The following is a 23,642-nucleotide window of genomic DNA, read 5'->3' on the forward strand; positions in this document are numbered from 1 at the left end:
GGTGCTGTTCCTTTAGTTTGGGCTTGGCCTCACCCAGTGGATAAGACCCAAACACAAACTAAAGGATACTTGGGAGTGTGGAGGAGCAGAGTGATCTGGGGGGTACATGTCCACAGATCCCTGAAAGTTGCCTCACAGGTAGATAGGGTAGTTAAGAAAGCTTATGGAGTATTAGCTTTCATAAGTCAAAGGATAGAGTTTAAGAGTCGCAGGGTAATGATGCAGCTCTATAAAACTCTGGTTAGGTCACACTTGGAGTACTGTGTCCAGTTCTGGTTGCCTCACTATAGGAAGGATGTGGAAGCATTGGAAAGGGTACAGAGGAGATTTACCAGGATGCTGCCTGGTTTGGCGAGTATGCATTATGATCAGAGATTAAGGGAGCTAGGGCTTTACTCTCTGGAGAGAAGGAGGATGAGAGGAGACATGATAGAGGTGTACAAGATATTAAGAGGAATAGACAGAGTGGACAGCCAGCACCTCTTTCCCAGGGCACCACTGCTCAATACAAGAGGGCATGGCTTTAAGGTAAGGGGTGGAAAGTTCAAGGGGGATATTAGAGGAAGGTTTTTCACTCAGAGAGTGGTTGGTGCGTGGAATGCACTGCCTGAGTCAGTGGTGGAGGCAGATACACTAGTGAAGTTTAAGAGACTACTAGACAGGTATATGGAGGAATTTAAGTTGGGGGTTATCTGGGAGGCAGGGTTTAAGAGTCGGCACCACATTGTGGGCCGAAGGGCCTGTACTGTGCTGTACTTTTCTATGTTCTATGTTCTAAAGAAACAGTACTTCAAGTCTCTCCAGTAGTCTGCAACCCAACAGCATGAGCATTGAATTCTCCATTTTCCATGTGGTGGACTATATGATCTTGTTCCTCAGAGTGGACTATGATCTGGTTTGGAAGAAAAGGCACCCGCTCACCATACAATGAACCTCCTGTTAGCATTCACGACTTGCTGCTTACGTAGTTCTGTGCAGTTTCTATGTAGATTTATGGACTCGGCTTCTCCCCGTATAAGGAAAATGACGCGGGGGCGAAGCTCTCTGAGCAATTTAACTGTGTGATCCCGACGGATAAAAAAAAGCAGAGGGTGGGAGAAAGCTCCAAACACGAGCAAGGAAAACATTTATGCTAGATTATATTTCTTCAAAGGAAACGAAAATCGCTGAACAGAAGACCCGAGACAGTAAGAATCTCTTGATATACTTGTGCTGAATGTTTACTTTGTGTTAAGGGGGTTTTGCTGTATCCGAGGAGAGTTTGACTCTGTGAAGATAACGACCTTCGGAAGTCTGAACTTGTGGCTGAGGACTGGGTGGCGGGGGGTTGTTCGATGTTCCGTTTTCAATGTTCGCGAGCCGTTACCGAAGCGCAGAGATGCCGTTCTCTTTGTGGACATTGGATGCTGAGTGAACAATCGCCGTTCGTTAGATTAACAACATTCCCCCCACCCCCTCAAATGAATTCAGGAAACGTTTAAGAAAGGTTAGGGCTGGTGTCTCCTAGTCTGCGTTTACACACTCAGACACAATACTGTAAACAGGACCCGGTCTGGTTTTGGTGAGCAGTCAATAGGCGGCATTGTGTGTGAAAAGACGTGTCACTTTCCCCGAAATTTATGAGCGATGACTTACATTGGGGTGGCCCCCGCTTATAGAGACCTTGGTGAAGATCATTATTACTCACGACCTCTGATTTCCGCTGTGCTCCACGCCGACGATACTTTGGGGTAAAGACACTGTTTCCTAAGCTGAACAGATTTCTACCCGTATAGTGTATCTGACTTTACAACCGCAGACTTTGATTTGCTTCAAGTCAAAGCTCACTGCTCTAGTCTCTTGCTAGTGAAAACTGAGATGATGGTAAACATCTCAGCGTGCGGATTTCCCTGCTCACCTCGAGCAGGATGGCCCGAGGAGGACCGGCTCGGCATTGAGCGATGAGCGACTATCCTCGTACGTGAGGTCAGACGGTCAGTGCGAGGGTTCGGCGGTTCAGTAGACACTGGGTGCAGTGGAGGAGAAAAGCAGGAGATAGTTTACCCGCTAACTTACTGCCGTAGTGGCGGGGTTTTTAATGGTTTCCAAGGCATCGGTCATAAAAATGACTGGAATTTTGAAGCTCGTCTCAGTCAGGAGTTGAAGGAAACTCCGTTCCTTTTTCGCAACTTGAGAAGACAAGAAAATGAGGGCAAAGGTAGACCACTCGGTCCTCATACCTGCCCTGCCAATAAATGCAAGATTGACCATGGCGACGTACAACAATACTGGAGGAACTCAGCGGGTCAGGTAGTACCTGGAAGGGAAATGAAGGGTCGCGAAAGGAAACGTCGTCTGTCAATTTAAGACCCCGAGCACAACAGCACAGTAAGAGGCCTTTCGGCCCGTCTGCTCCATACCGAACTGTTAGTCTACCTAGTTCCATGCTGCATGAAACAAAGGGTGACTTTTTTTTTTGGTGATGATGGCTGAAGGATAAATACTAGGCAGGACGCGAGAATCAGAGTCAGGTTTATCCTGGAATGTGTTGTTTTGCAGCAGCAGTACAGCGCAAAACATAAAAAAATCTATAAATTACAATAAGAAATATATATATATATTAAAAGTAATGGAAAAGAAAGCAAAAATTGAGAGCAACACTATTTTGGACCGAAACATCAACTGTACTCTATAGCTTCTGCCTGGCCTGCTGAGTTCCCCCGGCATTTTGAGTGTGTTGCTCGGATTTTCAGCATCTGATTCAGAAATAGTGAGGTGATGCCCATGGGTTCATGGAACATTTGGAAATAATGTAGCAGTTACCGTCGGTGTTCAGAGTTCATTTCCCCCATACAATCCGCAAAAAGCTTACACGCCCTTCCCGTGAAGTACATGGTGCTCCGGTTTCTTCCCACATTCCCGGTTCCAGGCGCTCCAGCTGCTCCGGTTTCCTCTCACATTCCAAAGTTGAGCCCGTCATATTGTAATTTGTCCTGTGATTGGGGTGGGGGGGGGGGTTATATAGGTGGGTTGCTGGGTGGCACGGTTTGTTGGGACAAAAAGACCCATACAGCACTGTATCCCTAAATAAATCAAAGTTCAAAGTACATTTATTATCGAAGTATGTATACAGTATACAACCCTGACACTCGTCTTCTTGCAGACAGCCACAAAACAATGAAACACCATAGAACCATTAAAGAAAACCCCACATAACAAGACCACCAAAGGCACAAAAAAAAAGAACAAGTTGTGCAAAGCGCAAAAAAAAGACCAAATAACTTACAAAACATTAAACATCAAACTGTAGAGCCCCCAAAGTGAGTCCACAGCCATGAGCTGCCAAGGTGAGTGAAGCCAGTCACTGAGCATCAATAAATAAATAGATGGGTAGTTAGACATAAAGAAGTTTTTTTAAAAAAAAAATCTGGTGGTGGAGGGGAAGAAGCTGTTCCTAAAATATTGTGTATGCCTTCAGGCTCCTGTACCTCCTCCCCAACAGCAGCAATGAGAATTAATGGGATTATGGTAGTAATGGGATAAATACTTTGCCCTCCTTCTGAATAGCGTGATGGGATGAATCTAGTCTCAGAGAGAGGAGAGAAAGAGCCTTTATTTGACTTTTCCAGGAGTTTCTGGGACAGCGAGGATACATGTTGAGTTTAATTACATACAAAAAAAACAAGAGATTTGTTCTCTAATGAGCTAGCAGTAAAGGTTTGAATCATAAATCTGTTGTTATTATAAAAAAAAAGTTTGGAATTTAATCACAGCCTGGTGCAAAGAGAACAGATATTCCCCACTGCCGTCTCCTCCTCGTGTGGGTATAAAGACAGTTGTTAAGATAACTCATGGCAATTATATATATAGCTACCACTTCATAGTGAGTATGTAATCTTCAACAGACTGAGATAGTAATTTTCCCTGACTTTAAATTATACCGTTCTGCAGAACAAAGAAAATAGCTCGGCATCCAGAAATTAACCGCTTGACCTTGGTTGACAAACATGTCCTTGTTATTGGTAGTGACTTAAACTGAAAAATGATATTCAGACTTAAAGCAGTAAGTCATAGCCATGGTTCCACGAACCAAGGGAGACAGTTCTATATTATTACAGGGCTATCATGCTCAATATTTCCTCCTAGATCCCCATGGCTCTGTTCTACAACAGGAGTGTAGCAGGTAACGTAATGCTGTACAGCACCAGTGAATGTGATCAGAGGCTCAGTACCCTCCACTGACTCGAAGGAGTTTGTGCGTCTCCCAGTGACCACAGGGGTTTCCACGGGGGAGCTCTAGTTTCCTCCCATGTTCCAAAGATGCACATATCAGGGTTATTAAGTTGAAGGCATGCAATATTGGTACTGGAAGCATGGTGACTCTTTCAAACTACCTCAAGCACACCCTCAGACTAAGTTGGTTCTTAATGCAAATAGCTTATTTCACTGTATGTTTCAATGTTTTGATGTACATGTGACAAATACAGCTAATCTGATGCAATCTAGGAACCCTGGGAGTCAACTCAGTGGATCGAGAAGCATCAGGACCAATGCAGTGTTTCGACCCAGAATGCTGACGTCCTTTCCCTCCCACCAGTGCTGCTCAACTAACTGAGACCTTCATGTAGAGTATTTGTTGCTCCATATTCCAGAATCTGTAGTCTCCTGAATTTCCAAACCTGGAATTAATCTGCTCCACCTCCAAGGAAGGCAGATATTGTCATGCCCACTGTTGAACTTGAATGCACACGAGGTCATTACCCACGCAAGGTTGCCTAAATGCAGTGATACCCTCGCGCCAGGGATCATTGGTTGGCCTAGGGTAACCGGCCGTCATGAAGTGTCACTGCTACTGGCCTGGAGCGCGGACCTGGAGCGCCACCTCTAAACCTGTTTAGCACATCGTATGTTTGTGGGGAACCCGGTGCTAAAATATTCACAGACGACCTAATTTGGGCTCAGGGTTTCATAAGTAGCAGAACAGCTACCTCGTTCTGATCTATTGAAGGTCATCCCTCGAGCCAAACTTTTGTCAGCCGATAGATCCTACCTACCTACAAGGGGGGCGGGCACACGACCTGTTGCACTCCTCCTCACTCTCCAGACTGCGACTGCCGTGGCCTCAGTACGGGGACTTCCGGCCCTTACCTTCTCCTCTCACTGAATTGTTGCAATAATTTCATATGTTCATACAAGGAAAATATGTGCTGTGTGTTTAATATCTAAACGTTACTTAAAATGTTATGAGGCTATTGATTTATAAGTGAGTTATAATTGACTTATCACTATGTTCATGCGAGGAAAATATGCACTGTGTGTTTAATATTAAATTCGTTAGATAAACCCTTTTAGAAATGAAATTGAGTGTATTAGCCATTTATAAGTGACATAGTTGACTTATCACCTATATTCTGGTCGGTATTAACACCCACACTGCCCCCCCCCCCCCCCTCGGCAGGTCTGCAAGAATATTGTCAATATTAAACCGGTCCACAGCGCAAAAAAGGTTGGTGACCCCTGGACTACAGCACAGAAACAAGACTTTCAGTTCATCTAGACCATGCTGAACTATTATTTCTGCTTAATCATGTCAATCTTCACCTGGAACATAGTTCTCCAATCACCTCTCTTCCATGTACTTATCGAAACCTCTCTTAGGTCTGCAAGTGAACCCACATCCATCATTTCCACTGCCAGCACATCTCTCACTCATATCACCCTCTTACTGAAGAAGTTCCCTTTCAGATTCCACCTAAATATTTTACCTTTCACACCCATGACCTTTAATTCTAGTTTCACCCAATCTCAGAGGAAAATGTCTGCTTGCGTTTATCTTATATATACCTCTTGTAATTTAGTATTGCTCTAACACCTCCCCCTTCATTCTTCAACGCTCCAGGGAAAACTGTCAAAATGCATCCAACCTTTCCCTGTAACTCAGTAACATCCTTTAAACTTTCTCTGTACTGATTCAATCTTTACTGCAGTTAGGTGACCAAAGCATACAATACACCAAATTAGGCCTCAGGAAATTCCTAAACAACGTCCACGTAACAACTCAGTAACAGCCTGATAATATATCAAAGACTCTCTTCTGGAAAGTGGTTTAAGACCGTGAAAGTTCAAAGTAAATTCATTATCAAAGTACATTTATGTCACAATATATAACCCTGAGTTTTACTTTCTTGCAGGCATACTCAATAAGTCCAATAATAGAATCAGTGAAAGACCACACCAAAAAGGCAGACAATTGGTGGGCAAAAGACACTAAACTATGCAAATACAAAAAGAAAGAAGGTAGAAACATAAAAAAAAATACAGCACAATACAGGCCCTTCAGTCCACAATGCTTGCAGAATATGTACTTACTTTAGAAATTACCATAGCCCTCTATTTTTCTGAGCTCCGTATACCTGTTCAGGGGTCTCTTAAAAGACCCTATTGTATCCACCTCCACCACCGTTGCCGGCAGCCCATTCCACGCACTCACCACTCTCTATGTAAAAAACTTATCCTTGACATCTCCTCTGTACCTACTTCCAAGCACCTCAAAACTGTGCCCTCTCATGGTAGCCATTTCCACCCTGGGAAGAAGCCTCTGACTATACACACGATTAATGCCTCTCATCATCTTATACAAATCTCATCCTCCATCGCTCCGAGGAGAAAAGGCCAGGTTCACTCAATGTATTCTCATAAGGCATGCTCCCCAATCCAGGCAACATCCTTGTAAATATCCTCTGCACCCTTTCTATGGTTTCCACATAATTTCTGTAGTGAGGTGACAGAACTGAACAGAGTACTCCAAGTAGGATCTAACCAGGATCCTATATAACTGTAACATTACCTCTCAGCTCTTAAACTCAATCCCATGGTTGATGAAGGCCAATGCACCGTATGCCTTCTTAACCACAGAGTCAACATGCGCAGCAACTTTGAGTGTCCTGTGGACTGAGACCCCAAGATCCCTCTGATCCTTCACACTGCCAAGAGTCTTACCATTAATACTATATTCTGCCATCATATTTGACCTACCAAAATGAACCACTTCACACTTAACTGGGTTGAACTCCATCTGCCACTTCTCAGCCCAGTTATGCATCCTCTCAATGTCTTGTTGTAACCTCTGACAGGACACACTATCCTCCACACTATCCACAACACCTCCAACTTCTGTGTCATTAGCAAATTTACTAACTCATCCCTCCACTTCCTCACCCAGGTCATCTATAAAAATCACAAAGAGAAGGGGTCCCAGAACAGATCCCTAAGGCTCACCACTTGTCACCAAGCTCAATGCAGAATATGACCAGTCAACAACTACTCTTTGTCTTATATGGGCAAGCCAGTTCTGGATTCACAAAGTAAGGTGCCCTTGGATCCCATGCCTTCTTACTTTCTCAATAAGCTATGCATGGGGTGCCTTATCAAATGCCTTGCTGAAATCCATATTCACTACATCTACTGCTCTACCTTCATCAACATGTTTAGTTACATCCTCAACAAATTCAATCCGGCTCGTGAGGCACTACCTGCCTTTGGCAAAACCATGATGACTATTCCTAATCATATTATGCCTCTCCAAGTGTTCATACATACTCCATCTCAGGATCTTTTCCATCAACTTACCAACCACTGAAGTAAGACTCACTGGTCTATAATTTCTTGGGCTATCTCTACTCCCTTTTTGAATATGGGAACAACATCTGTAACCTCCATTCCACTGGAACCTACCCCATCCCCACTGATGATGCAAAGATCATTGCAAGAGGCTCAGCAATCTCCTTCCTCGCTTCCCACAGTAGCCTGGGGTACATCTCATCCAGTCCTGGAGATTTATCCAATTTGATGCTTTCTAAAACCTCCAGCACATCCTCTTTCTTAATGTCTATATGCTCAAGCTTTTCAATCTGCTGTAAGTCATCCCTACAATTGCCAAGATCCTTTAACGTAGTGAATAATGAAGCAAAGTATTCATTGAGTACCTCAGCCATCTCCTCCTATTCTCTCATGTCTTATCCTCTTGCTCTTCACATACTTGTAGAATGCCTTGGGGTTTCCCTTAATCCTGCTCGCCAAGGCCTTCTCATGGCCCGTTTTGGCTCTCCTAATTTCATTCTTAAACTCCCTCCTGTTGACCTTATAATCTTCTAGATCTCTATCATTACCTAGTTTTTTGAACATTTCATAAGCTTTTCTTTTCTTCTTGACTAGATTTTCAGCAGCCTTTGTACACTATTGTTCCTGTACCTTACCATCCTTTCCTTGTCTCATTGGAACATACCTATGCAGGATGCTACATAAATATCCACTGAACATTTGCCACATTTCTGCCATACACTTCCCTCAGAACATCTGTTCCCAATTTATGCTTCCAAGTTCTTGCCTGATAGCTTCATATTTCACCTTATTCCAATTAAACGCTTTCCTGATCTGGCTGCTCAAATCCCTCTCCAATGTTCTGGTAAAGGAGATAGAATTGTGATCATCATCTCCAAAATGCTCTCCCACTGAGAGATCTGACACCTGACCAGGTTCATTTCCCAATACCAGATCAAGTACAGCCTCTCCTCTTATAGGCTTATCTACATATTGTGTCAGGAAACCTCCCTGGACACACCTAACAAACTCCACCCCATCTAAACCTCTTGCTCTAAGGAGATGCCAATCAATATTTGGGAAATTAAAATCTCCCACCATGACAGCCCTGTTATTATTACACCTTTCCAAAATCTGTCTCCTTATCTGCTCCTTGATGTCCCTATTACTATTGGGTGGTCTATAAAAAATACCCAGTGGAGTTATTGACCCCTTCCTGTTTCTAACTTCCAGCCACAGAGACTCAGTAGACAATCCATCCATGACGTCCTCCTTTTCTGCAGCTGCGACACTATCTCTGATTAGCAGTGCCACACCCCCACCTCTTTTGCGTCCCTCCCTATCCTTTCTGGAATATCTAAAGCCTGGCACTCAAAGTAACCATTCCTGTGCCCGAGCCATCCAAGTCTCTGTAATGGCCACAACATCATAGCTGAAAGTACTGGTCCATACTCTAAGCTCATTCATTTTGTTCATAATGCTTCTTGCATTAAAATAGACACATCTCAGACCATTGTGTGAGTGTATCCCTTTTCTATCACCTGCCTATCCTCTCTCATTTAAACTCTTCCCAATAGCCTTAGCAAACTTCCCTGCCAGGATATTGGTCCCCCTCGGATTCATGTGCAACCCATTTTTTTTGTACAGGTCATGCCTGCCCCAAAAAATGTCCCAATGATCCAGAAATCTGATTCCCTGTCCCCTGCTCCAATCCCTCAGCGATGCATTTATCTTCCACCTCACTCTATTTCTATACTCACTGTTGCCTGGCACTGGCAGTAATCCCCAGATTACTGCCTTTGAGGTTCTGCTTCTTAACTTCCTTCCTATCTCCCTGTAGTCTATCTTCAGGACCTCCTCCCTTTTCCTGCCTACATCATTGGTACCAATACATACCACCACCCCTGGCTGTTCTCCTTCCCACTTCAGGATATCATGGACGCTATCAGAAAAATCCCGAACCCTGGTACCTGGGAGACAAACTACCTTCCATGTTTCTTTCCTGCATTCATAGAATTGCCTGTCTGACCACCTGACTATAGAGTCCCTATCACTGCTGCCATCCTCTTCCCTTCCCTACCCTTCTGAGTCACAGGGCCAGACTCTGTGCCAGAGGTGTAGCCGCTGTTGCTTCCCCCAGGTAGGCTGTTTCCCCCCCCCCCCCACCCCCAACAGTACTCAAACACTCAACAGGTGTACTTACTGTTAAGCGGGATAGCCACAGGGAGTCTAGAATCTGACTCGTGCCCTTCCCTCTCCTGAGCAACACACAAAATGCTGGAGGAAATCAGCAGGTCAGGCAGCATCTATGGAGAGGAATAAACAGACAATATTTTAGGCTGAGACCCTTCTTCAGGACTAGAAAGGAAGAGGGAAGAAGTCACAACGAGAAGGTGGGGACGGGGAAGGAGTACAAGTTGACAATTGAGATGTAAAGACAGGTTGGGGGGGGGAAGGGGAATGAAATGAGAAGTTGGGAGGCAATAGGTGAAATAGGTTGAAGTAGAAGGAATCTGATACGGGAGAGGAATGGACCATGATAGAAAGGGAAGTTGGAGGGGCACCAAAAGGAAATGATAGATAGGTGAGGAGAAGACAGGGGTGAGAGAGGAACCAGAATGGATATTGGAAAAATAGAAAAGTGGGAGGGCAGGAAAACTACCAGTGGTTAGATAAATCGATGCTTATACCAACAGTTTGAAAGCTACGCAGAAAGAATATGAGGTGTTGCTCATCCTGTGGTGTCTGTACAATTACATATCAATTAAATAAAAGCACATATTTGGGAGATGGCTATAACTGGTGTATTCAAATTGCAAAGAGAGAGAGAGAGAACAGATCAATATGCATGTCATGGTGAAGACGGCCAATCTCACAGGTGTAACAGTATCTGACAGGTGCATTTTGAACTTTTTGGCATTCCAAACAGCTTTTGGTCAAGTCTTCAATCTGTCAATCTATTCACGGCCACCACACTTAGCTCTGGGCAAGACTCTTCATCTTGACTGTACCCAGGAGTCCTTCATGTAGATTCTCTAATGCTCTGGCGCAGAGCTTAGAGGAAACCTCAACATGGGATCCACACATCAATGTTCTTTGACATACCAAGAGTTGGTCTTGGCTCGCTGAGAACTTTGGCAACACAGGGCTACCATGAGATGGCCATCCTTGGATAATGATGTCACAGAGTTTTGACAAAATCAGGTCGTTCCTTGTTTCTTTTGGTATTTCCAAATTTGTTACCAGCAACTGGTCCACCAGCATTGTGTGGAACACTTCTGCTGGGTCACAGTATAAAGACTTTTCTTCTTCAGTTGCCAACAGTGGAAGACATGAAGAGCCATGAGCTAACTGTGTTGTTTGGTACCCTTGAACTCTATGTCATAAGAGTAGGCTCCTAGGAACAGTGCCAAACATTGTAAACAGATAGCAGATATCAGGCAAATTCCCTTCCTGGGATTGAAAATGGACACAAGGGGCTGGTGATCTGTCACTGGCGTAAACTTTTGTCCGCAGAGGTAGTGGTGGTTGAGGAGTAATAACTGTTCCTGAATCTGGTGGTATGAGTCAGGAGGCTCCTGTATCTTCTTCCTGATGGCTGCAGCAAGAAGAGATCATGACCTGGGTGGTGGGTGGCCTCGATGATGGATGCAGCTTTCCTGTGACAGCACTACGTGTGGATGTAGTCAAAGGTGGGGAGGGCTTTGCTCATGATGAACTGGGCCATATTCACTAGCTTTTGTAGGATTTTCTGTTCAGGCTGTGATGCAGCCAGTCAATATACTCCCCACCACACAAACAAGTCTCATGCCATCTTTAAGGTTTATTTCTCCAGAGACTTCATATGATCAACCATTTTAGTTAGCATCCTCAGTCCCCTTTATTTGTTACTTCTGTCACTGCACTATACTGTAAACACTTTATACCACTTCTTATGATGTTTGCATTGTAAGTATATTCAAATATATAAGTGTTTATGCACATTTATGCCGCATCTATGACTGTGTTCCTGTACATGGTTCTAACTCCATAATCAAGTTTGCAGACAATACCACGGTGGTTGGCCTGATCAGAGGAGATGACGAGACAGCCTAGAGGGACGAGGTCCAGCATCTGGCCGCGTGGGGTGCCGACAACAACCTGGCCCTCAACACCATTGTGGGCTTCAGACATGCTAGGAACCACACTCACACCCCCATCTACATCAACAGAGCCGTAGTGGAGCATGTATCAAGCTTCAAATTCCTTGGTGTCCACATTTCCGAGGATCTCACCTGGTCACTGAACTCCTCCATCCTGATCAAAAAGGCATAACAGTGCCTTTATTTCCTGTGGAGCATCAAGAAAACTCACCTCTGCCCCAGGATACCGACGGACTTTTACTGCTGTACCATTGAGAGCATACTCACCAAATGCATCTCAGTGTGATATGGCAATTGACCCATATCGGACCGCAAAGCACTCCAGCGTGTGGTGAAAACTGCCCAGTGGATTATCGGCACCCAATTGCCTACCATTAAGAACATCTACCATAAACGCTGCCTGGGCAGGGCGAAAAGCATTATCAAGGATGCATCTCACCCTAACCATGGACTTTTTACTCTCCTCCCATCCAGTAGGCGTTACAGGAGCCTCCGCTCCTGCACTAGCAGGCACAGGAAGAGCTTCTTCCCTGAGGCTGTGACCCTGCTGAACCTCCCATCACAGCGCTAAGCAGTATTGCACCCATATTGGACTGTCTCAGTACTTTTATATTTGTGTGCTGCAGCACTTACTTTTTACTCACGGTTATTTTGTAAATAATCCTATTCTTTGCATTTCTGGTTAGATGCTAACTTCATTTCATTGGCTTTGTATCTGTACTCGGCACAATGACAATAAAGTTGAATCTAATCTAATCTAACTCTGTGCTATATGTAATACTTTATTCTTCATAATGGTTGGATGCTGTTGTTTTTTGTTGTATGTTGCACCTTGACCAACACACAACAGCACATTCCTAATATGCGTAAACGTATGTGGTGAACAAAGTTAATCCTTGTTCCTTGATCGATGCACAGGCAAAGTTATAGACTTTCATTAATTGTAAAGACAAAGGGCCATATATACAAACATATATACAATGGCAACAGAAGTCCTCACTGGAATGGAGATGACTGAATACTTACTCTGTGTACTCTGGGATTGACATTGTACAATAGTTCTACTCTACAACTGTATTGGATTTTGATGGGGAGACAATGTTGCTTTTATAATGCAAACTTATGGCTGCTAAACTGGCAAAGTAGAACAGTGCAGCACAATACAGGCCTTTCGTACACAATGCTGTGCTAGCCTTTTAACTAACTCCAAGATCAATACACCCACACAATTCTGGAGGAACCCAGCAGGCCAGTCAGTATCTATGGAAAAGAGTACAGTTGACGTTTTGGGCCACAAACCATTGGCAGGACTCAGGGTTTCGGCTCAAAGCGTCAACAGTACTCTTTTCCATAGATGCTGCCTGGCCTGTGGAGTTCCTTCAGCATTTTGTGTGTGTTACTCGGACTTCCAGCATCTGCAGATTTTCTATGTTTGCCTATCTAAGAGTTTCCTAAATATCCCTAATGTAACTGCCTCTACCTCCATACCCCTAGCAGGACATTTCATGCCCCCATCACTATCTGTGTAAAAAACGTACCTTGGACATTTCCTCCCACACCTAATATACTATTGAGTACTGTTTGCTGTAATTCATAGTTTCTGTTTCAATAGGATTCTGTTTACCAAGCAAATAGACTCTGTTTTCTGCAGTCAAATAAAATCTAGTTGTGAATTTACCTTCATCTTGAACAGATTAGTGCAATGTGCAGACTTGTTAAATAAACTGAATGTGCAGGCCAGCAAAGTAATACACGGTGGATTATGATTAATTGGGACACAATAATTTTGGCCCAATTAAGCGGTTTCCCCAATTACAACACACACAAAATGCTGGAGGAACTCAGCAGGCCAAACAGCCTCTGGGCAAAAGAGTAAAGAGTTGACATTTTGTGCTGAATCCTTTCATCAGGACCATGTTATATTTGTTCTTAATAAAGACAAACCTGGCATGGGTAAATATTAGAACCTTTTTTTTTACAGAACTGTTCAACACTAACTATGTGCGACTGCTCACCATCAAAGCCTTCGGTCCTGATGAAGGTTCTCAGCCCAAAACGTTGGCCGTTTATTCATTTCTATGGATGCGGCTTGGCCTGTTGAGTTCCTCTTGCATTTATGTGTGTGTTGCTTTGAATTTCCAGCATCTGCAGATTTTCTCTTGTTTATGGGGCTGTCCTAATTAGTCAAAGTTTCATGGAAATAATTAAAAAGGTATAAAAAAAGATAAATTAAGTAACAAATTACATACTTAAATGAAATACAGAAAAAAATCGGAACTACGAATATTACTACAGTATTTTGAAACTATATATTAGGTCCTAATAATTATTGATGGAGGAATTCATCCAGTGTACATAATGAATAAAAATCAATTCAGACACCTTATGCAGATAATAGATGGCCTTCATACAATGCTATTGACAATTACATCCTCCAAATCTTCATTTTCATTGTAACATTCAAGATGATTGTCGATACCTTCAAATTCTTTGTAGTTCCTAACTTGTTGAAGTAGTGAAATAATTTCATTTTCACCCCCAGGTGTTTCTGGCATCTCCAAGTCTGAATGCTTCAAACCACAGTGAGGAAAAGAGTTTGAAATTGTCTTACCACTTATTTCTCACTGACTAACTGTGATAAAAATCACTGCTTTTTGAATGCAAAAACACACAACCGTGCTGTTTAAAAACTGTTCACTCTAAGATTAATGTAGCATTAATGGCCACACTGCATGAAAAGTGACCTGGATTTGGTCCAAATTGCCTACTGTCACAAGTCCATGGCAAATGCCATTTCGTTGGCTCTTCACTCAACCCTAGAATATCTAGACAGCAAAGTTGCAGATCTCATTGTACATCAGGATGTTCTTTATCAACTACAGCTCTGCATTCAATACTATCATCCCCTCAAAACTGATCAATAAGCTTCAAGACTTCGGCTTCAGCACCTCCTTGTGCAATTGGATCTTTGATCTCTTCACTTGCAGACGCCATCAGTTCTGACTGGCAACAACATCTCCTTGACAATCTCCTTCAGCACAGGTGTACCACAGGGCTGTGTGTTTAGCCTCCTGCTCTACCTGCATTACATCTATGACTGTGTGGCTAAGCACAGCTCAAATGCCATATTTAAATTCTCTGATGACACCATTGTCATTGGCTAAGTCAAAGGTGGTGATGGATGAATCAGCATATAGGAAGGTGATAGAAAATCTGGCTGAGTGGTGCCTCAACAACAAACTCTCACTCAATGTCAACAAGACCAAGGAACTGATTATTGAGTTCAGGAGGAGAAAACCAGAAGTCCATGATCCAGTCCTCAACGGAGAATCGGAGGTGAAGACGGTTAGCAACTTTAAATTAATTGGTGTTGTCATTTCAGAGAAGCTGTCCTGGACCCAGCACGTCCTTAGAAGTTCGCAAAGATTCAGAACGACATTGAAAACCTCCGGTAATAGCTGACATCACCCCCCCCCCCACCATTCCCATTTCCCTCTCTCACCTTATCTCCTTACCTGCTCATCACCTCCCTCTGATGTTCCTCCCCCCCACTTTCTCCTATGGCCTTCTGTTCTCTCCTATCAGATTCTCTCTTTTCCAGCCCTTTATCTCTTTCACCTATCGACTTCCCAGGTCTTTACTTCAGCCCTCCCCTCTTCCTGGTTTCACATATCACCTACTTCCCTGTATTTCTTCCTCCCCCCCCCCACCATCTTATTCTGACTTCTCACCTTTTTTTTCTCCAGTTCTGAAGAAGGCTTTCTGCCCGAAACGTCGACTGTTAACTCCTTTCCATAGATGCAGCCTGGCATGCTGAGTTCCTCCAACATTTTCTGTGTGTTGCCAGGGCTTTATCTGTGATGGACTGGGCTGTATCCACTATATTCAAAGAATCTGGTGTTTGCATACCAGGCTGTGATGCAACTAGACAATATAATCTCCCCTACACATCAATAGAAGCCTATCAAAGTTTTAGATGTCATGTTGAATCTTCACAAACTCCTAAGGAAGTAGAGGTGCCGCTGTGCTTTCTTTGTAATCGCTGTTATGTGCTGGGCCGAGTACAGCTCCTCCAAGATGACAACACCAAGGAATTTGAAGTTGTGGACCATCTCCATCTTTGATCCTCTGACGAGGTCAGGCTCATTGATTTCTGGTTTCAATTATCAGTTCCTTGGTCTTGCAAGAGGTTGTTTTCAATCTCTCTCCTATGTGCTGATTCATCACCAACTTTGGTTTGGTCTACAACAGTGGTGTCATCAGCAAACATGATTATGGCATTGGAGCTGTGCTTAGACGCACAGTCATAAGTGTAAAGTGAGCAGAGCTGGGGCTAAGCACACAGCCTTGTGGCAGTGGTAAGAAGAGTGCGTGTCCTGTGTGATGAGGGCCCTTAGTGATGAATACTGCCCTTTTGAGGCATCATCTTTTGAAGATGCCCTCAGTACTATGGAGGCTCTTTCTGAGTTTACAGCCCTCTGTAACTTTTTCCCATCTTGTGTGGAGACCCCTCTATATTAGACATGAAAGGCTCAGTGACCTCTTACGATCATGAGTTACAATAGTTTCCTGCACATGACGTCACCTTCCGGTGATCCACCCTCCATGCAGACACGCTTCTGAAATCACTGTTTTCCATATACATGATTAAAAGGCAGCTGAAAGATCATAAGAACTCAGTGTAAGCCCAGACTCAGCAGATAACTGAAGAAGGCTCCATACTGAAATACACGTCAAGTAGTCAGCAAGCTACCAACTCTGGCAACATTCACTTCCAGACACTGAACGTGTTTGTGCTCTGCCCTGTGTCTATTATTTTGACCCCAGAGGCAGCTGAAAGGATTAGTTATTCCCTCACTTTAGGCTGTGCCAACACTTCAGAAACAGAACCAGAATCAAGTTTAATATCACTGGCATATGTTGTGAAATTTGTTGTTATCTGGCAGCAGTACTTTGCAATATATAATAATAACAACTGTGAATTATAGTAAGAAAAAAATATATATATTTAATAAATACGTAGTGCAAAAAGAGAATAATAAAGCAGTGAAGTATTTTTTATGGGTTCAATGTCCATTCAGAAATCAGATGGCAGAGGGGAAGAAGCTGTTCCTGAATCATTGAGTGTGTGCCTTCAGGCTTCTGTACCTGCCCCCGATTGTCACAATAGGAAGAGGGTTTTTTTTTGGGTGATGGGTGTCCTTAATGGATAACAGACTGGCACTAGTTTTCGGCCAAAGCAGCCCCGCTTTTGGTGGGTAGATTTAGTGGTATGTTCTTGATTAATTCTGTAAACTAATGTACAGTGCATAGGAATTGTGTGACTAACTGGTAAGAATGGAAGGGTATAATAAGAGAGTAAGATATAGATGTGGAATTAAACTGTTGTCCCAACGAGTGTGCTCTTCAAATCAGTCATAGTTGAATTTATCTAATATTCAGTAGCTGATCTTTGTAAGTCCACTGGGGAGGCTGGAGGCCCAATGGCTGCAAGTTCACCATTCCAGTGAAGATTGGAGGCTGGGAGGTGATCTGTCCTGGGGTTCAAGTTCAAAATAAATTTATTATCAAAGTGCATATATGTTATACTGAGATTCATTTTCTTGTGGGCATTCTCAATAAATCCAAAAACCATAATAGAATCAATGAAAAGCCACACCAACAGGGAGGACAACCAGTGTGCAAAGGACAACAAACTCTGCGAAAGAAAAAAAAACAAATAGTAATAATAATAAATAAATAAGCCATAACTATTGAGAACATGAGATGAAGAGTCTTTGAAAATGAGTCCATGCGTTGTGGGAACAGTTTAGCAAAGGGTCAAGTGAAGTTGAGTGAAGTTATCCCCTCTGGTTCAGGAGCCTGATGGGTGAGGAGTAATAACTGTTCCTGAACAAGGTGGTGTGAGTCCTGAGGCTCCTGTAACTCCTACCCAATAGCAGCAGTGAGAAGAGAGCATGGCTTGGAAGGTGGGGATCTCTGATGATTGATGCTGCTTTCCTACGTCAATGCTCCATGTAGATGTGTTCCATGCTGGGGAAGAATTTACCATGATGGACTCGGCAGTATGCACAACCTTTTGTTGGATTTTCCATTCAAGGGCATTGGTGTTTCCACATCAAGCTGTGATGCAGCCTGTCAATATACTCCCTACCACATATCTATAGAAGTTCATCAAAGTTGATGGGTGATGGATTGATAGATCGTTCTTCTCTCAATTCCCCTCTCTCCGCCATGTCTGCTCTCAGCATGAGGCTTTTCATTCCAGAACTAAGGAGATGTCCTCCTTCTTCAAAGAAAGGGGCTTTCCTTCCTCCACCATCAATGCTGCACTCAACTGCTTCTCTTCTATTTCATGCACGTTTGCCTTCACCCCATCCTTCCGCCTCCCCAACAGGGATAGGGTTCCTCTTGTCCTTACCGACCACCCCACCAGCCTCCATGTCCAGCTCATAATTCTCCGTAACTTCTGCCGGCTCCAACAGGATTCCACCACCAAGCACATCTTTCCCTCCCTCCCCCCCCCCCCTCCACTTAGTGCTTTCCACAGTGATCGCTGCCTACGTGACTCCCTTGTCCATTCGTCCCGCCCCACTGATCTCCCTCCTGGCACCTATCCTTGTAAACAGAACAAGTGCAGCTGCCCCTACACCTCCTCCCCCACTACCATTCAGGGCCCCAAACAGTTCTTCCAGATAGGGCGACACTTCTCCTGTGTGTCTCTTGGGGTTATCTATTGTATCCGGTGCTCCTGGTGTGGACTCCTGTATCTCGATGAAACCTGATAGAGATTGGGAGACCATTTCACCAAGCACCTATGCTCAGTCCACCACAAAAAGCAGGATCTCCCGGTGGCCACCCATTTTAATTCCACTTCCCATTCCCATTCCGACATGTCTATCCATGGCTTCCTCTACTGTCGCGATGAAGCCACACTCAGGTTGGAGGAGCAACACCTTATATTCCATCCAGGTAGCCTCCAACCTGATGGCATAAACATTGATTCCTCAATCTTCCAGTAATGGCCACCTCCCCTCTCTCCCTCATCATTTCCCTCTCTCACCTTATCTCTTTACCTGCCCATCACCTCTCTCTGATTCTCCTCCCCCTTCCCTTTCTTCCATGGTCTTCTGTCCTCATCTATCAGATTCTTTCTCCTCCAGCCCTTTACCTCTTTCACCAATTAACTTCCCAGCTCTTTACTTCACCCCTCCAACTCTCCTGGTTTCATCTATCACCTACCACCTTCTTCCTTTCCTCCCGCTATCTTCTTACTCAGATTTTTCCATTTTTTTTCCAGTCTTGATGAAGGATCTCCACCCAAAACATTGACTGTTTACTCTTTTCCATAGATGCTGCCTGGCTTGCTGAGTCCCTCCAGCATTTTGTGTGTATTGCCTGGGTTTCCAGCACCTGCAGATTTTCTCTTATTTGTGACAGATAAAGACCTCCCCACTATTGAGCACATCTACATGAAGTGTTGTCACTGGAAAGCAGCATCCATCATTAAGGATCCTCACTACCCATGTCATGCTCACCACCCCTGCAGCTGCCATCAGAGAGAAGGTACAGAAGCCTCAGGACTCACACCACCAGATTCAGGCTCCTGAACCAAAGAAGAAAACTACACTCAACTTCACTCGCCCCATCACTCAACTGTTCCCACAACCTATGGACTCACTTTCAAAGACTCTTCATCGAATTTTCTCAATGATAATTGCTTATTTATTTATTTATTTATTTGTTTGTTTGTTTGTTTGTTTATTTATTGTTATTTCTTTCCTTTTGTATTTGCACAGTTTGTTGTCCTTTGCACACTGGATGAATGCCCAAGTTGGAGTGGTCTTTCATTGATTCTATTATGGTTATTATTCTATAGGTTTATTGAGTATGCCTGCAAGAAAATAAATCTCGGGGTTGTATATGGTGACATATATGTACTTTGGTAACAAATTTACTTTAAACTTTGATTTAAGAGACCCTTAGATAGGCACAGGGATGTTAGAAAAATGGAGGATTATGGGCTGTGTAGGAGGGAGGGGTTAGATTGATCATTGAGGAGGTTTATATAGGCTAGCACAACATAGAGAGCCAAAGGGCCAGTACTGTACCATACTGTTCTATGTTTCATGTTTCACCTTATAACTCATAAATTAGGCTAAACACCAATCAAGTCACAAAAGAAACACATTCAGTTTTTCATTATTCCATGTTACTAATGGCAGAAGGGGAATACTGATACACATCACTATGGATTCTGACAAAATGTTATAGACCAAAGCACGGACTTCTCTTTCTCTCTACAAATGCTGTGACTTTCCAGCACTTTCACTTTTTATTTCAGATATCCAGCATCTGCAGCTTTGTTTTTTTATAGATGTATTTCCATTCCACAATAGCCATTAACCCAGGCTGTATATTCCAAATGTCTTTATTTGATCAACCACATCTGAATTCTTAATCAGTGGTGTGCTTTTGGCAAATTCATTGTGTCATTTGAGAATGTTTATTTACCTTGAACTTGCTATTGTTTGTCCTTGTATTGGCTAATCTGTTTATTGATTACTCTAAGTGCTAGTGAGGTAATTCTTTTCACTATAGAGAGCTATCTTGGCAGGAGTTCCCAGACATTATGCTGTGCAATTGGACTTTCGACTATGCTGACATTTCCGGGTTTGAAATATTTAATGCTGCCACTCAATTTATGTTGTTCTAATCATCACACAATTGTTTTTTTTAATGGGTCAGCTCTTATATCACTTTATTTTCATTTTCACTTTCATCAAAGCTAAACAGGCCAACTTCTCTTAATAAAGATGGGACAATGGCTGAAAGCACTTCACAGTGAAAGAAAAAGAACAAAATGAACACTAAACTGATCATGAAAGTTTCTGCGGATGCTGGAAATTCTGAGCAACACATATGAAATGCTGGAGGAACTCAGCAGGCCAGTCAGCATCTTCTATAAGTGGAATATACAGCTGACGTTAAGGGTCAAGCCATGATAAATTCTTTCAGCATTTTGCACAGAACACCAAAAACTGAAGAAGAAAATGCTGGGAGAAAGGATCGATTGTTTGATCCCAGAGCTGGATTTTTAAGGTGAATCCTATTAGAAGAACTCGAAGAACAAAGGTTTGAGGACCTGAGTCATAGGGAAAAGTCAAATAGATTATAACTATATTCCCTGGAGTGCAGGAGAATAAGGGAGATTTGATATACAAAATTATGAAGGGTATAGATAGGGTAAATTCAGGCAGGTTTTTTTTCCACTGAGGTTGGGTGAAACTAGAACTGCAAGTCATAGGTTAAGAGTGAAAGGTGAACTATTTAAAGGAAACTTCCTCACTCAGAGGGTGATGCAAGTGTGGAGTAAGCTGCCAGTGTAAGTGATGGATGTTGGGTGGATTGCAACACTGAGGAGAAGTTTGGATAGGTACATGGACGGGAGAGGTATGGCCGAGGAGCGGGTTGGAAGTACAATAGCAGTTCAGCATGGACTAGATGGGCCAAAGTGCCTATTTCCGTGCTGCTGTGATGGGATTTGAGATCTTACTCTTTCTTCATCTTAAAAGAAAAGGTGAAAGGGAGGAGGAGCTTCAGGGAGTGAAGTCCAGGCTGCTAAAGGCAAGTTATGAATTATTTATTCATTTTTATTTATTTAGTGATGCATTGCGGAGAAGGCCTTTCTGACTATTCGAGCCACATCACCCCAGCATGATGACCCCGATTAACCCTAACCTAATCACAGGACAATTTACAATGGCCATTTAACTTATGGACTGTGGAAGTAAACCAGAGTACCTGGGGAAAAGCCAGGAGTTCCACGGAGAGGAAGTACAGAGACTTCTTACAGAATGCACCAGAATTGAACTCCAAGCTCTGGATTGCCCAGAGCTGTAATAGCGTCGTGCTAACCACTATGCTACCATGGGGTGATGAGGAGGGCAGTGGGAACGATGGAACTGGAATTCAAATTAGTTTAATGTTGACACAGATAACATTTGTTCACACAAATCAAATCATTACGTTGTGTGTTGAGGTAGAATAAAGTTAACCAAGGAGTAGTGATTTTCAATGTCAGTAGTGATTGAAGAAGGGTATAGAAATAAGGAAGTGTGAAGCCATGTGGACAGGATCTATAACTTTGAGGCACTGATTCAAGATTCAAAGTACATTTATTATCAAAGTATGTATACAGAATACAACTCTCAGATCCATCCTCCTGCAGGCAGCCAGGAAAGACTATGGAACCCATTCAAGAAAAACTTCAAACGCAAAACACGCTAAAATAAATTGGGCAAACAGCAGAAAGCAAGTAGACAACACCTAGAAAATGAAACATCAGACCAGGAGTCCGGTAGTATTCAGTTTAGTTCAGGTCAGCGTCATGCTGCTAGCCCACTGCAGGCCACAAGGCAAAGCACTCTTCACTGAAGTGCCCCAGACTGCATTGATCAAAATGCTCAAAATCACCCAAAAAGAGTAACCAGAATCCAGGAACACATGCAGCATGAACCCCAAAGACCCCCAAAACAAATCCACAGATACAGTTTTAGGTCAGGGAGAAGAAGGGTAAGAGCCAGAATTTTATGGTAGACCTTTGGAAAAAATAGAGGATGAAAAGTTCCCTATTGGCTTTCGGGCCGAGACGTTAACTGCTCATTTCAATGGATGCTGCCCGACCTGCTGAGTTCATCCAGCTTGTGTATGTGTTTATTTGACCACAGCATCTGCAGTGTACTTTGTGTACACAAAAGTATGATGGGTAACCTTCATTTGTTATGAGCCATGTCGGATGACATGGTCTATGTCTTATCTGGGCAAACTTTTCTGCAGAATTGGTTTGCCACTGCCTTCTTCTGGGCAGTGTCTTTACAAGACGGGTGACCCCAGCCATTATCAATACTCTTCAGGGATTGTCTGTCTGGCATCAGTGGTCACATAACCAGAACTTGTGATATGTTCCAGCTGCTTATATTGACTCTCCACTACCTGATCCCATGGCTTCACGTGACCCTGATTGGGGAGAAGAGCTAAGCAGGTGCTACACCTTGAAAAAGGATGACCTGCAGGCTAGCAGAGGGAAGGAGCACCTTACACCATCTTTGATAGAGACATATCCCCAGCCTGCCACCCATCTTGGGTAATATGCCCATAGATACCATCAGCATCCACCTCATAGTCTGGTGTTAAATGTACTGTATATTGGTAAATAAATTGATTTATTATTGTCTCCTATACATTGTTTTAGCTTGCTATTCATGCTGGTCATTTCATTACACAGTGCATTGAGGTATTGTGAGGAAAATTAATAACTGAATGCAAAATAAAGTGGTTATATTTCATGAGGAGCTTGGGAAGATTTGGTATGTCACCAAAAACACTCAAAAATTTCTATGGATATACCATGGAGAGCATTCTAATTGGCTACATCACCATCTGGTATAGGGGTGGGGTCGGGTACTGCGCTGGATCAAAATAAGCAGCAGAGAGTTGTAAACTTTGTCAGCTCCATCATGAGCACTAGCCTCCCGAGTATCCTCGATATCTTCAAGGAGCGACCCTCAAAAAGGCAACATCCATTATTAAACACTCCCATCACCCATCACCCAGTTCTCATTGTTACCATCAGGAAGGAGATACAGAAGCCTGAAGGTACACTGCCATCAATCCAGTAACTGCTTCTTCCCTTCTGCCATCCAATTTCAGACTGGACATTGAAACCATGAACACTACTCACTATTTATTTTTTTAATTTCTATTTTTACACTGCTTATTTAATTTTAACTATTTTATATTTAAATATATAATATTTCCTTTATTCACATTTTTTCTCTATTATTATGTATAGCATTGTACTGCAGCCTCAAAATCAACAATTATCACAACGTATGCTGGGATATTAAACCTGATTCTGAA

At 43.1% G+C, this 23,642-nt stretch overlaps 1 protein-coding gene across 1 annotated transcript in view; it reads left to right on the forward strand.

Annotated features, from left to right (window-relative positions):
• Positions 1 to 1,068: 1,068 nt before the first annotated feature.
• zgc:66433 (uncharacterized protein LOC321250 homolog) overlaps positions 1,069 to 23,642 on the forward strand; it is a 138,352-nt gene continuing 115,778 nt past the window's right edge. Inside the window, exon 1 of the mRNA XM_059976705.1 lies at positions 1,069 to 1,187. The gene's annotated coding sequence lies outside the window, so the exon portion shown is untranslated. The remainder of the gene's footprint in view (positions 1,188 to 23,642) is intronic.

This window comes from Hypanus sabinus, chromosome 8 (genome assembly GCF_030144855.1).
Source record: "Hypanus sabinus isolate sHypSab1 chromosome 8, sHypSab1.hap1, whole genome shotgun sequence".
Taxonomy (NCBI): Eukaryota; Metazoa; Chordata; class Chondrichthyes; order Myliobatiformes; family Dasyatidae; genus Hypanus; species Hypanus sabinus.